The sequence below is a fragment of the Callithrix jacchus genome, chromosome 4 (assembly GCF_049354715.1).
Source record: "Callithrix jacchus isolate 240 chromosome 4, calJac240_pri, whole genome shotgun sequence".
Classification (NCBI taxonomy): Eukaryota; Metazoa; Chordata; class Mammalia; order Primates; family Cebidae; genus Callithrix; species Callithrix jacchus.
The window spans coordinates 129368961-129382373 of NC_133505.1; positions in this window are offsets into that span (position 1 = coordinate 129368961).

Below are 13413 nucleotides of genomic sequence, written 5' to 3' on the forward strand. Positions count from 1 at the left end.
TAGACTCTCTATGCTAAGAGTCAGGGTAGTAAGACACTTTTCACAGGTGCAAAATTTAAGAAGGTGCCAAAAAGTCAGTAATTAGGAATAGTAATATTTTTATTTTTTATTATTTTATTTATTTATTTATTTATTTATTTATTTTTTGAGAGGGAGTTTCGCTGTTGTTACCCAGACTGGAGTGCAATGGCACGATCTCAGCTCACCGCAACCTCCGCCTTCTGGGTTCAAGCAATTCTCCTGCCTCAGCCTCCTGAGTAGCTGGGATTACAGGCACGCGCCACCATGCCCAGCTCATTTTTTGTATTTTTTAGTAGAAACGGGGTTTCACCATGTTGACCAAGATGGTCTCGATCTCTTGACCTCGTGATCCACCCGCCTCGGCCTCCCAAAGTGCTGGGATTATAGGCGTGAGCCACCGTGCCCGGCCTTGGAATAGTAATATTTTAAAAAAAATTCTTTTTAAAAAAGAATTTAATTTATTTATTTAGAGACTGGGTTATGAGACTGGTTAATTTTTGTGTAGAGACAGGATTTCACAGACTGATCTCAAACTCCTGGCCTCAAATGATCCACCTGCCTCAGCCTTCCAAAGTTTTGGGATTACAAGCATGAGCCACTACACCCTACCAGGAGTAGTATTTTAAGGCAGAATTAAATAATAATAATAAGTCATGAAGAAAATATCAGAAATGTTAAGTAAAGGCAGGTTGTTATTTGTTTTATGTCTCTGGGTTGCTGTGCAACAAGAAAAGTTATATCCAAGTAACCAGACAGCTTTAGAGGGGTTGCCAATGGCATGCAGTCCCGCTGGGCAACAGAGCAGATAACATGGACCTTTATATGTGGCTATGTTCTTTTATTGTAAAGATGTTATTAACTTTTTTCACTTAGTTCAAAATATAGGAGAATATTTTTGTAAATGTATATAGGGGCACACTTCTTTTCTTTGCTGAACTCAGGTTCCAGTATAGCTTGATGGGGCGCTGCTCAGATCCCTCAAGAGTTCACCTCTGGAGGTAGGAGCGGGTAGAGATTTAGTCAAAGACATCATCCCTAAAGGCAAGACTTTTGGCCTTTCAAGGTTCTTCTACCTTGTCATGCATATTAGGAGTCAGTGTCTCTGTAAAAAACAAAACAAAACAAAACAAAACAAAAAAACCCAAAACTACATACTTGAGGCATTTTAATTTCATCATTGAGAGTCTCATCATGCTACATGCTAATCCACAGGCTACTATTTCACCAATAAAAACCCATTTCTGAGATGCAGTATGCTAATTAGCAAGAGTAACAGTTCCCGATTAGAGCTCTCACTGACTGCCCGTGGGCCCTGTATTCTTAATGGTAAATTACCTGACCAACCCTGAATGTGAAATTCGAATTACAGTGAAACTGTCCCTGGATTTGAGTTGGTATCTTCTTTTGTCTCTACTGTTTGGTTGTCTGAGATATTAAAACATCAGAATTATGGGAAAATCCGTAATTTCCCACATGGAGTAGTATTTGGGCTCATCTTGACTCCGTACATACATATAATCTTATTTAAGAAGACTACATCTCGCAGAGTTCTACAAACATTTCTCCTCCATAATTCTTGCCCAGTTCTTTTCTAGCGATTTTAGTCACTAATTTTACATAGAAAGAGATTGACTTATTGAGGATGCAGGGAGAACAACACACAGGTTTCTGTACTCTGTCTGGTGAGAGGTATATTCCTTGATTTCTGGCTGGTATTATAAATGCCTTGTACTTCTGTGCCAGTGGGACATATAGGGGTAAAAACTAAGCATTTTCTTTTCCTTTCAAGGCAGCAGATTTTCATTGTTTGATTGTATATTGTGCAGGGGTCAGTAATTGTCTTCCCACCCAACTGTCAGTTGTAATTCTTTTCAGATTCTGGCAACAGTATGACACTTAGTCCTGGTTAATTAACTTACTTGTTCATCAAATGTTTATGGAATTATCCCCACATACTAGGTGCTATTTTAGGCACTGGGAACACAGATAAAATATGCCTGCCTTTTTAAAACTTAAATTCTAGCTGTGCCTTTTCATCTTATACTGTGAATTCAAGGAGTATCAATAAGAAGAGCTGCTAGAGAGATGTCATTTGACACTGAAGTCGCACCTAAAAACATTTTGGCATATCTAGTGAATTTCAAATATTACAACCATCCGTTTGATCTTTTCTCATATCCATAAATTACTCATTAAGGAAATGTAAACTGTTAAATACAGCTGCATAGCATTTTATATATCTTGTATATGGACTTTAAAAATAATTCGATTAGTATTTTAATGTTTCAGAAGCATTTAAGTCCATCCACCACATTATTTATGGGCAGAGTTGGCTCAGAAAGATTAAGTAAACTGCTTAAAGGATATGCCCAATTAAGTAAAAAAGCTGAAACTCAAACCCAAGCCTTCTGACTGCAAGTTCAGTGATAATTCCATTATACTAGTCAAATATGTAGTTTCCAACACTTTCCATGTTGATGAATAATTCATTAAATTCACAGGGCAATACATAATAAACTCTTCTACTAAAACAATTTCAGGTTTTTTTTTCGCAATTAAATTAGACCATGGATTTTTTCCAAGACTGCCTGTCAGTAGTTCCAAATGCTGTGTACGCTCAGTATGCCTCTTGCTTCCTTGACTTGTTAGAGTCTGTTTGTTCTGAGCACTCAGTATCAAACACTCTTCTGATGCTACAGTCTTCCTGTGAGGACATGCTCATTTCATTGTTATTAGTGAGTTGAAAACACATCCAACACTAACGCCACATGATGTTTCTTGATCAGCTTTTATTGCATTAAACCTCCCATTTTATATTTTGGTTTCCTTTTTCTTCTGACCGAGATATAATTTAGGAACCATATAAGAAAGAGCCCATCCTTTTTCCACTATCTCAGAGTAGGTAAAATATAATCCTTTCAAGTTTTGGATATTTTTTTCAGTCCGGATTTTCATGTATTAAATGCATAATGATGCTCAAGTATGTTGCTAGAAAGCTTTCTTTTATCTTCTAACAGCCCATTACATATTTAATAAGGCTCAGTCAGTTACACATTTAACATGGTCTAGTAAGCATCCATTTTAAGGGAGGCACACAGTTGGTTCCTACAAGCTCGATCACTCCAGTTTATGGTATCCTTTTCAAGTTTCTGCGGGGGTGCTGAATTATCAAGGTCCCCAGAGCATCTTACATTAAAAGGAGATTCATCCCTTGGACACCTATCCCCCAATGAGTTTGTTAAGAAAAGAAAAACAAAGCCTACAATTGCATGTCAAGAACAATACTTATATTAGGAAAAACACACTCATATATGGTTTATATCATGCCCCAGAACTTTCTCTGAACAGAAGAAACGAATAACTCCTGCACACACACACACACACCCCCCCTCACACACAACACCCCTGCCCCCCCCCACACATACACTTACACACATTAAGGTATTCTTGCAAGAAGAAAGGCTTTTCACTCAACGATATGTGAGTGGGAAGGAAATATTTCTGTATTTCTCAAAAAGTCAATTAAATCTCACATTTAATCAAATTACACTAGTATCTCTCAATACATCTAACGGCATAAAAGTGAGAGATGACACAACTCAAAACTCTTTTCTTAGTTTCTACTAATATATTTTTTCAAAAGATATTAAAATGATTTTTCAACCAACACAGTAATAATTATTTCAAGCAAGTATCATCAATATTTCCTAAAACTGTAGAGTGAAAGTCTGATTAGGAACAGTATACTGTATTATCTCAAAGTCTCTTTCTACAGCTCACAAACCAATTACAAAGATTGAAACAGTAACTTTCCAGTGGAGAAACCTGACAGATGCCACCTTAACCAAGTATCCAGAGTTAACATCGCTAATGATGGGACAAGCAGCTGATCCTCCTGTTGCAATGCACGAATGATATACCACTCCTGCCTAATATGCGTAAAATGAACATACAGTTAAGGAAACGTCAGACAAATTCACAGTGAGGGACATTCTACAAAACAACTGGCCTGTAATCTTCATAAGGGTCAATGTCATGAAAGAGAAAGAAAGAAAGACGGAAGAATCATTTCAGGTCAAAGGAGACTAAAGAGACCTGACAAGTAAATGCAAAGCATGATCTTGGATTGACACAAAAAATTTCATAAAGAATGTTATTGGGATAATTGGTGAAAATTGAAAATAAACTGTGTGTAGTATAATATTGCATTAATGTTAAGTCTCCTGAATTTGATAAAACTAGCATAGAAATACACAGATACACGTTTGCACAGGCATGTATAGATACATATAGGAATATATATGCATTAAAATAAAAAAAGTTGAAATGTAAAATATGAAAAAATTAATTCAGGAAAAACATTGTACCTAAAAAAACAAAACAATAGAAAGCAAAAGGGAGCAAAAATTATTGAAACTACAATGGTTGTTATTCCTCCTGTCTGTATCTTAAAAATAATGGAATAATTTAACTAAGTTATAAAGATTAGGAACAAAATTTGTAAGACTTGTTTTCTTGTTTTATTTACAATCCTTTGCCAAGGCAAGATCTCTAAAATGCCTTTTTTTTTTTTTTTTTTGCTTTAGTGTCATAAACTGTTTCTTAATTGCTTTTGGTAGCTTATGGAATTTCATATAGAATGCAACTTAATTATGTTTTCTTGATGCTTTTTCCTCTCTCTTGCTATACTCATCCATTTAAGCAAACTTTTGTTGCTGTAAAACAAGGAACCATTGGATTTTATACAGCCCTATCCCTGGTGCCTTTATGTCATCTACATTCACACTCTGCATATTTAGCATCGCTTGTAATGAGGCTTCCTGAACCATGGTAACCCTTGTAACTCAGTAAACAATGGAAACTAGATGGATCATTCTTTCTAGTGGCATGTTGTGAGGTAATCGGCTTTTATTACGGCTTTCTTGCAGAGGTGATTGGGAGTAGATGCTATAAACACAGGGCAGAATATATTCGTTTTCCCAAAAAGCCAAGTTCAAGATTTGTATGAATTGTTGTTGTTAATGTTCCCACAGTCATTTTCAGCTTCTTCCTGAGCCTGTAAATGGATAATCTTGCTTAATCTGTCTGCTTTCCTTTTCAATATCTCTTTAAGGGATTCCAGTCCCTCTGTAGAAATCATCCAGAAGAAAATATTTCTTTCTTTCATATATTAATTTTGCAACGAGTAGTCTATATAACGGTAAGCTACATTTTCCTGCAGAAAAAGGATTGCTTCTCTAAGCTTACCTTGGAAGTTTTGAAGAGAAAAATATAAAGCTTTATTTTTTGTGTGTGGTTGGGATTTCTTCACTTTACTCAGAATGGTACATAATTTAAAAGTTATGAATTGTTTATTTTTGGAATTATGCATTTAATATTTTTGAACGGCAGTTGGGCTACTGAAGCCACAGAAAGCAAATCTGCAGATAAGTGGGGGCTATTGTAGTGGTTTGCACTGCTATATTTGGGAGAGGAAAAGTTTGGACATTTGGCTTTTGTTGCAAATGAAGAAAGTTTTTTGGGTAGGATTAATCACCTAAAAGCCTTAATAAGTTGTGACCTAGGTCAAAAGCCCAAGAAGTGTTTCTTTTTTTGTTTTTGTTTTGTTTTGCATGTGTAGCATTATTTGTGTGTGTTTGCCTGATTATAGATGAAAGTGCTTGATAAAATTCCCAAAACGTATTCATTCTCTAGGATTATGCTACCATAGCAATTAAAGAGTATAAAGAGTTTCATGCCCAGATAATTATAGAAATAGTTTTTTAGGTGCATGTTTGCTAAAATTTATATGCCTAAGGAAGCACTTATGATTGAAAGCACCAGGACAATTCTTTCTTACTGCCCATTCATAACCATTTTTTCTCCCATTTTACATAGAAAGGCTTTCTGCTTATCTATTTAGAATCTTTATATGATTGATGATCCCACCATGTAAAAATTTCTCAGATACAAAATAAAGGAACACTTAGAAATATTACAGTGTTAGGCCGGGAGCGGTGGCTCACGCCTACAATCCCAGCACTTTGGGAGGCCGAGGTGGGTGGATCACGAGGTCGAGAGATCGAGACCATCCTGGTCAACATGGTGAAACCCTGTCTCTACTAAAAATACAAAAACTTAGCTGGGCATGGTGGCATGTGCCTGTAATCACAGCTACTCAGGAGGCTGAGGCAGGAGAATTGCCTGAACCCAGGAGGCGGAGGTTTCGGTGAGCCGAGATGGCGCCATTGCACTCCAGCCTGGGTAACAAGAGCCAAACTCCGTCTCAAAAAAAAAAAAAAAAAAAATTACAGTGTCAAGAAGGTGAACATCTCTAAGGACTGATAAGCAAATCCTTTTGAAAGCCAGGTGATTTATAATTCTTTGCTATCAATATATACAGATAGATTATTTAAAATTATTATGATGATTGATCACTATAGAAGTTTGCAATTAACTTGGAAACAATTCAAAGAATGGATTGGTCACATGCCCATGCCTATATTCCAACATTTTGGAGAGGCTGAGGCAGGCGGATTGCTTGAGCCAAGGAGTTTAAGACCAGCCAGGGCAACATGAGGAGACCTCAGCTCTACAAATAATTTAAAAATTAGCCAGATGTTGTGGCATGCGCCTGTAGTCCCAGTTACTCAGGAAGCAGAGATTGGAGGATTACCTGAAGTAGGGTGACAGAGCAGGGTGCTGTCTCAAAAAACAAAGAAGAAAAAAGAAGAATAAATTGATATTTCAATACTAATATTACATCCCCCAACTATCATTTATGTAAATGTTTCTCAGTACATATGTCCACGAATAAAAATTTTTAAGGGAGAAAATAAATTCTCACATCTGTCTTATTCTAGCAATATGACATATCTATAATATGTAAGCTAATTGGAAAGAAAAAAAATTTCCCACAGTACCACCAATAACCTTAACAGATGACATGATAAACTATGCTATTGGCCTCAATTCTTTACTTTTTTCATTCTTTGCCTTGAAAATGTGCAGTTCTTTTCACAAAAGTAGCCGATTATGTTTCTGAGTAGGAAAATCTCTCTTTATGCTCTCACAACGCTCTCAATATGTCATTTCTGACACAAGATGTGCAGTTTTTTTTTCTGCACAGACCAGTTCTTTGATATCAGCAGAATGCTCTTTAATTTTATTAAAGGCTGAAACTATCTACCTGGAGACAGCGTTAGATCCACAGGTTAGATCCCACAAGAAAGATCCCTCTTCTGATGTTAATCATAAGTCCAGGTTGTCACTTCCGAGTAACCCACTATAAAGTAAAGTTTCCCATTGTCCCTTCCTTGGGTTAGGTCGTTCGCTAGAAGAGCTCACAGAACTCAAGAATAGTTCACTTGGTGGATTAGAGTTTATTGTAAAAGGATGCAACTCTAAAATAGCCAGATGGAAGAGATGGATAGGGCAAAGTCTATGGGAAAGGGCACAGCTTCCACACCCTCTCCAGGCTTGCCACCCTCTTAGCACCTCAGTGTGTTCACCAGTCTGGAAGCTTTCTAAATTGCGCTCTTTTAGCTTTTCATGGAGGCTTCATTACCCAGGCGTAATTGATTAAATCATCAGCCACTGATGATGAAGTGAATCTCTAGTCCTTTTTCCCCTCCCTGGAGGAAGGAATAAGAGGGTGAGGCTGAAATTTCTAGCCCTTTAATCACTGGATGGCTCCCCTAGCAACCAGTTCCCATCCTTCGGGGCTTTCCAAAAGTCACTTCATTAACATAAACTCAGGTGTGGTTGAAGGGGATTGTTACAAATAACAAAAAATAGTCCTTTCATCTTTATCATCCTTATCACTTCGAAAATTCCAAGGGTTTTAGAAGCCTGTGCCAGGAACTGGGATGAAGACTAACTATATGCCTCTTCTTATAAATTTCCCAATCCCCTGCTTCAGGGTTTGACTTTGCGACTTGCCTTAGCTAATAGAATAGGGTGGACGAGACATTGTGCCACTTATGGGTACAGTCCTCGACAGACCTTACATGTTTCTGTTTTCTCTCCCATGCATCTGCCAGAGCTGTGGCAAAGAAGTGACCAGGCTAGGCAGCTCGTGGAAAGAGAGGATGAGAGATCTGTGAGGTACAGTTATACCAGATGATCTGCCCCAGCCGAAACCAGCCAGAAGAGAGCTGACTGCCTGCTGCCCCACAGTCACATACATTAAAATAGTAACTAGCAAACTGAATCTACTGAGTTTTGGGTAGCAGCAATTGCTAGCCCACATATATATTTAATAGTTAACTATGCATTATTCTTGTAATTTTGATCACTTGCTTGCTATTAATAACAAGAATAAGAACAAAATCCATAAGACACTTTGTTTTTTGAGACCGAGTTTCGCTTTTGCACCCAGACTGGAGTTTTGCACCCAGACTGGAGTGCAATGGCGCGATCTCGGCTCTCGACAGCCTCTTCCAAGCAATTCTCCTGCCTCAGCCTCCGGAATAGCTGGGACTACAGGTGCACGCCACGAAGCCCAGATAATTTTTGTATTTTTAGTAGAGACGGGGTTTCACCATGTTGACCAGGATGGTCTGGATCTCTTGTGATCCACCCACCTCGGCCTCCCAAAGTGCTGGGATTACAGGCGTGAGCCACCGCGCCCGGCCTCAAGACACATTTTAATACATGCCTTAGAGCATTATGACCACAGATAATTAAAATATTATTTTAGATACTTATTTTTGTTGAAGAAAATTATTATTGAGTGGTCACATTTGGGCAAAATAAAAATGCGTTACATTTGAATTAAAATGCATAAGCATATGAATGCAAACAATGAAAAAAATGAAGAAAAAATAGATGGTGTATTTTTAAGATCAGTAATGGTGGGTATCAATTCACTATGGGGCTTAGGTTTCATTCAGAGATGCAAAACCATTAGGGGGTGTCTATCTATCTATTTTTGTAAAAGAAAGGTTTTGTTACACAGATTTGATTGTATGCAATTTTGGGATCTGGTTAAACAGCCTTTGTAAGGTGGTAGCTTTTGCATCTGATACTGGAGCTTCAAGTCCACAAAGCAGACAATTTGGAAGGGGAAACTGAATGTAAAATCAGAGAGTTAGAACAAGCTGGATCCCTTAAGCAGGAGCTTAGTCAAGAACAGGCTGGGATCCACATTAGTTCTTACTACCCCCAACCATAATGATGTGGAGATGCTACAGGAGAGGCTGGTGCTCTTCATCGAAGAGCTAAACACACACCTGTTCCATGAGTTAGAGAACCTGAAGGAAGATCCAGGGACAGGTACAGCTGTTGCAGGTCCTGCAGCTGATCCATGCCAACAAGGTGAGTAGGCAGAGAAGCAACAAAATTTATGAGCTACAAAGTGGCCACCACCTCACTTCTATCTTTCAATTTCCCACAAGACTGTCTTGCGTGACCACCCTTGCCAGAAACATACGGTAAGGAGAATTCTAGAAAAAATAGTTTGGCCTGATCTCATGGACACATTACAGAGTGATCATACTTTTAAAGAGTTTTTCACAGATTTATTTTAAAATGCTGATGGGGTTCACAACATGTTACCCCCAAAATATGGCACCTTGGCCTATGAGAAAATGGTGGAAGCCAAAAGGTCACTCTTACCTTCTTGTTGCCCATCTCTGAGGCAAGTCATAAAACCCAGAAAGGTCAACCTCTGACTTTCTTCCACCTTTCTACCCTGAAACAGGTCATGGGCCCTTCATTCCAGAGGAGCCCTGCCCATACCCAGAAGAAAGAACTCCCTTATCTCTGAAGGCACAGGGATTCAGAGAAGAATCTGAACAAACAAGCCTCACCAGGTTTTCCCTGTTATTAACCATTAGATGATACCTACTTTGTCCGATTATACTTCTCAGCTACACACTTCCTGAGAGCTAACATGCGAAACACATAGTTTTACCTGTTTCGTCGAGCCTTCACTTCAGAAGGCCCCAGATCATAGAAAAGTATTAAATAAATGTATATGTAATCTGTCTTTGTTATAGGGGCCTTTTTGTTTTTTGAAACGTAGTTTCGCTCTTGTTACCCAGGTTGGAGTGCAATGGCGCTATCTCGGCTCACCGCAACCTCCGCCTCCTGGGTTCAAGCAATTCTCCCGCCTCAGCCTCCTGAGTAGCTGGGATTACAGGCACGCGCCACCATGCCCAGCTAATTTTTTGTATTTTTAGTGGACACGGGGTTTCACCATGTTGACCAGGATGGTCTCGATCTCTTGACCTCGTGATCCACCCGCCTCGGCCTCCCAAAGTGCTGGGATTACAGGCTTGAGCCACCGCGCCGGGCCTTGTTATAGGGGCCTTTTAATTAAAAAAAAAAAAAAAAACAAAAAAACCCTCAGGAGTTAAAACACCTTAGAAGGGCTGATAGAAAATCTTAAATATACTTTAATACAAAATGGCAAAATACATTGTATGACATAGAGGTTAAGAACTCAACTTCTAGATCAACTTCAGCTACAGTTTGAATCTCATCTTCACTACTATTAGCCATAGGAATTTGGCAATTTTCTGGACTTCAGTTTTCTTACCCATAAAATTATCTGACAAAAGGGGAGTACTACCTAACTGTAAATTATATTATTAAATAAATGAGATGAACTCTACACAAGTGTGAACTAATCTCTTAACTTTTTTTTATTCTAAGTGTAATTCTAAAACCCTGTATCTCTGACGTTGAATTTTTAGTAGGCTCAAGGTTTTCTTATTTTGTTTACTCTATTAGAGGGAAATTGACATTTGCATGCTATCAACTTGGAGTTCACCAGCTTCCATTTATGGATCTACCAAGTGTCCTTTTGAAAGAGTGTCATAAAAGGATGTGACTTGGTATTGTCGAAGTTTTTGAAGAAGAAGGAGGTGATGAGAAAGGTAAATACAGTGAAGAAATTAGTGAGCTCCTTGATGAATGCTGAATGGGTAGAAAGATGCATAGGTAGAGATGGGGAGCAAGTGCAGAGGCAGGGTTGGTAGATAAGAGAAGAGGCTCAGAATCTCAGGGCCACATTAAGTCAGAGCAGCTAAATTTCTTCTGGTACAATCCATTTGTGAGATCACCAATGATGTCACTGTAATTAATGAAGAATTAAACCATCTGCCCAGGGAGAACATATGTATTATAGTTAATCAATATTTTAGATACCATTTGATGATCTTTAGTCAGTGTTATAAGTTTTAAAGTGTTTCCAAACAAAAGTCATTTGTACTTTCAAGAAATGACTTTTCCTAATGCTTACATTAAAAAATAAATGACATGCAAACTATATGCAATTCACAGAATTTCTGCTTGGAAATGATTGAGTTCACCAGAAGTCTAAAATGCAACAGACATTACCAGTCCTTGGTGTTACCACACTGGCTGCAATTCCTTTTTGTTTTTATTTCTCTGTCTTTTTATTTGTTTATTCTGTACCTTGACACTTCCCTCCCACTCCTGATGTTAACCATGCAGCTTTACCCAAGTGTGACCTTCAGATGGTATTCCATCAGTTACTCTCCCTCTGTGGTCTGCACAATGCCCCAACAGACTGGTATAAATGTAGGAAGCCTCCCGCCGGCAGCCTCAGCGGCTTCTTTTCTTTCCGGCTTTAGGGATGCTTTGTCAGCCTATGAATGCTGCCTCTTTGGTTGGCTTTGTGGAGACAGCTTGTGCTCAGATGTGATTTAGTTGTAAGCTGATTGCTGCTCCATATGTGAAGAGAAAGAGAGCATGACCAGTTCTGAGGCAGCCAGTCAGGGTGCCCCAGCCTATTACATCAGCATCGCATGATGCTGGACTGGGTAGTGCCAAACACTCTCTTTTTTGGCGTCCTTTCTTTCTTTCTTCTTTTTTTTCCTCAGTCTTTCAAGGAAAGATAAGAAAGCCTGGGAAAAGAGCAAGAGCTGCAAGCAAGAGATGCCTGCCTTTCCTTGAGAATTACTAAATTCTATTCATTATAAAATACATTTTTCTTTAAAATTGAGGTTCTATAATGGAGGAGGGAGTAAAAAGAGATAGAATCCTGGGTAAGAAAAAATTTATAGTATATTGAAACTCAGATGTGATACATCAATTTTATCTGTTTTGGTACTTTATCAATTTCCCCCAGCCCCCAACTTGCTCCCAGGTTTTTGTAGTGGTTATATTAATTTTTGTCTAGAAATATGTTTGTACATTAACAGAGCAGAGGCAGAAAATAATACTTTCACGTGGGAGGAGGATTAATCAACATAATCAGAATTTTTCTGCTATCTTACTGTTCTAGTTATTATCCCTCAGACTTCATTGCTTAAAACAGACTGTATGCTTTAAAAATATAGTAGGCTAGTCCCCATGTGTCTCATCATTATCACATATTGTTCAGGGGAGGCTTATTTGAAAGTAATGTGACACATTGGTTTCATCAGTGTTGTTATCTGAGAACTGTACCATGGAGATTCCATATGCCTTGCTGAAGCAATTTTAGTAGGTGTTGATAACTCATTTCAGGTTTTATGGCAATCAGCAGTGTTTTGACCCTCAGTGTGAACACCTGATGAAGAAGCTTTTTAAAATAAGAGCCTTATTCTATTGAGGTCCACTAACTTCTCCATAACATATTAACCAAACCCTAAAAATATTTCTTGCTGCTTATCTACAATAGAATTGCAAATTATCTGTTTGATCAGCTGGGCCTAACAAGGGTACCCCTCCCGATAACACTTTTTTCCCCCCACAAATTAAAGAAAAGAGGAATTTCTGTTAAAAATAAAAGAAGGAGGAATTTGTGTTAAAATAATAAAGTATGTTTTCTTATTCTTCTGGGAAGAGAAATAACTTTCTAAGAAAATTTATTCCAGTTATGAAGCAGAGGCACCGAATCACACACTTCAAGTCTGTCACTTTTAACAAAGTTGATTGATTATGTGAGTTTATGCCTGTCTCCTTTTCCTTGGCAAAGGAAGCCTTAGCTTTGTCTTTAATTTCTGAAACGATAACAAGAATATCTTTATGTATTATTTAATAAATTTTTTATTTGATAAGTAAAGTAGCATTGTCACTGTAAAAAAATTAGAAAATGCAGAAAACATAAAGAAGAAAATCATTCCATTATTCTACTGCATAAAAGGAACCTCTCTTATTATTAAATGATTGATTGGCTGACAGGTTATTTGCTAAAAGGAAACCATCCAACTATCCAAGTTGATTTTGGCGCTTTTCTTTTTCAGCACTTGTCATGGCTGAAATGATCTAATCCAGGGGTGTCCAATCTTCTGGCTTCTCTGGGTCACCTTGGAAGAAGAAGAATTGTCTTGGGCCACACATAAATTACACTAACAATAGCTGATAAGCTTTAAAAAAAATCGCAAAAAAGATCTCACGATGTTTAACAAAGTTTATGAATTTATATTCAGCCACATTCAAAGCCTTCCTGGGCTGCAA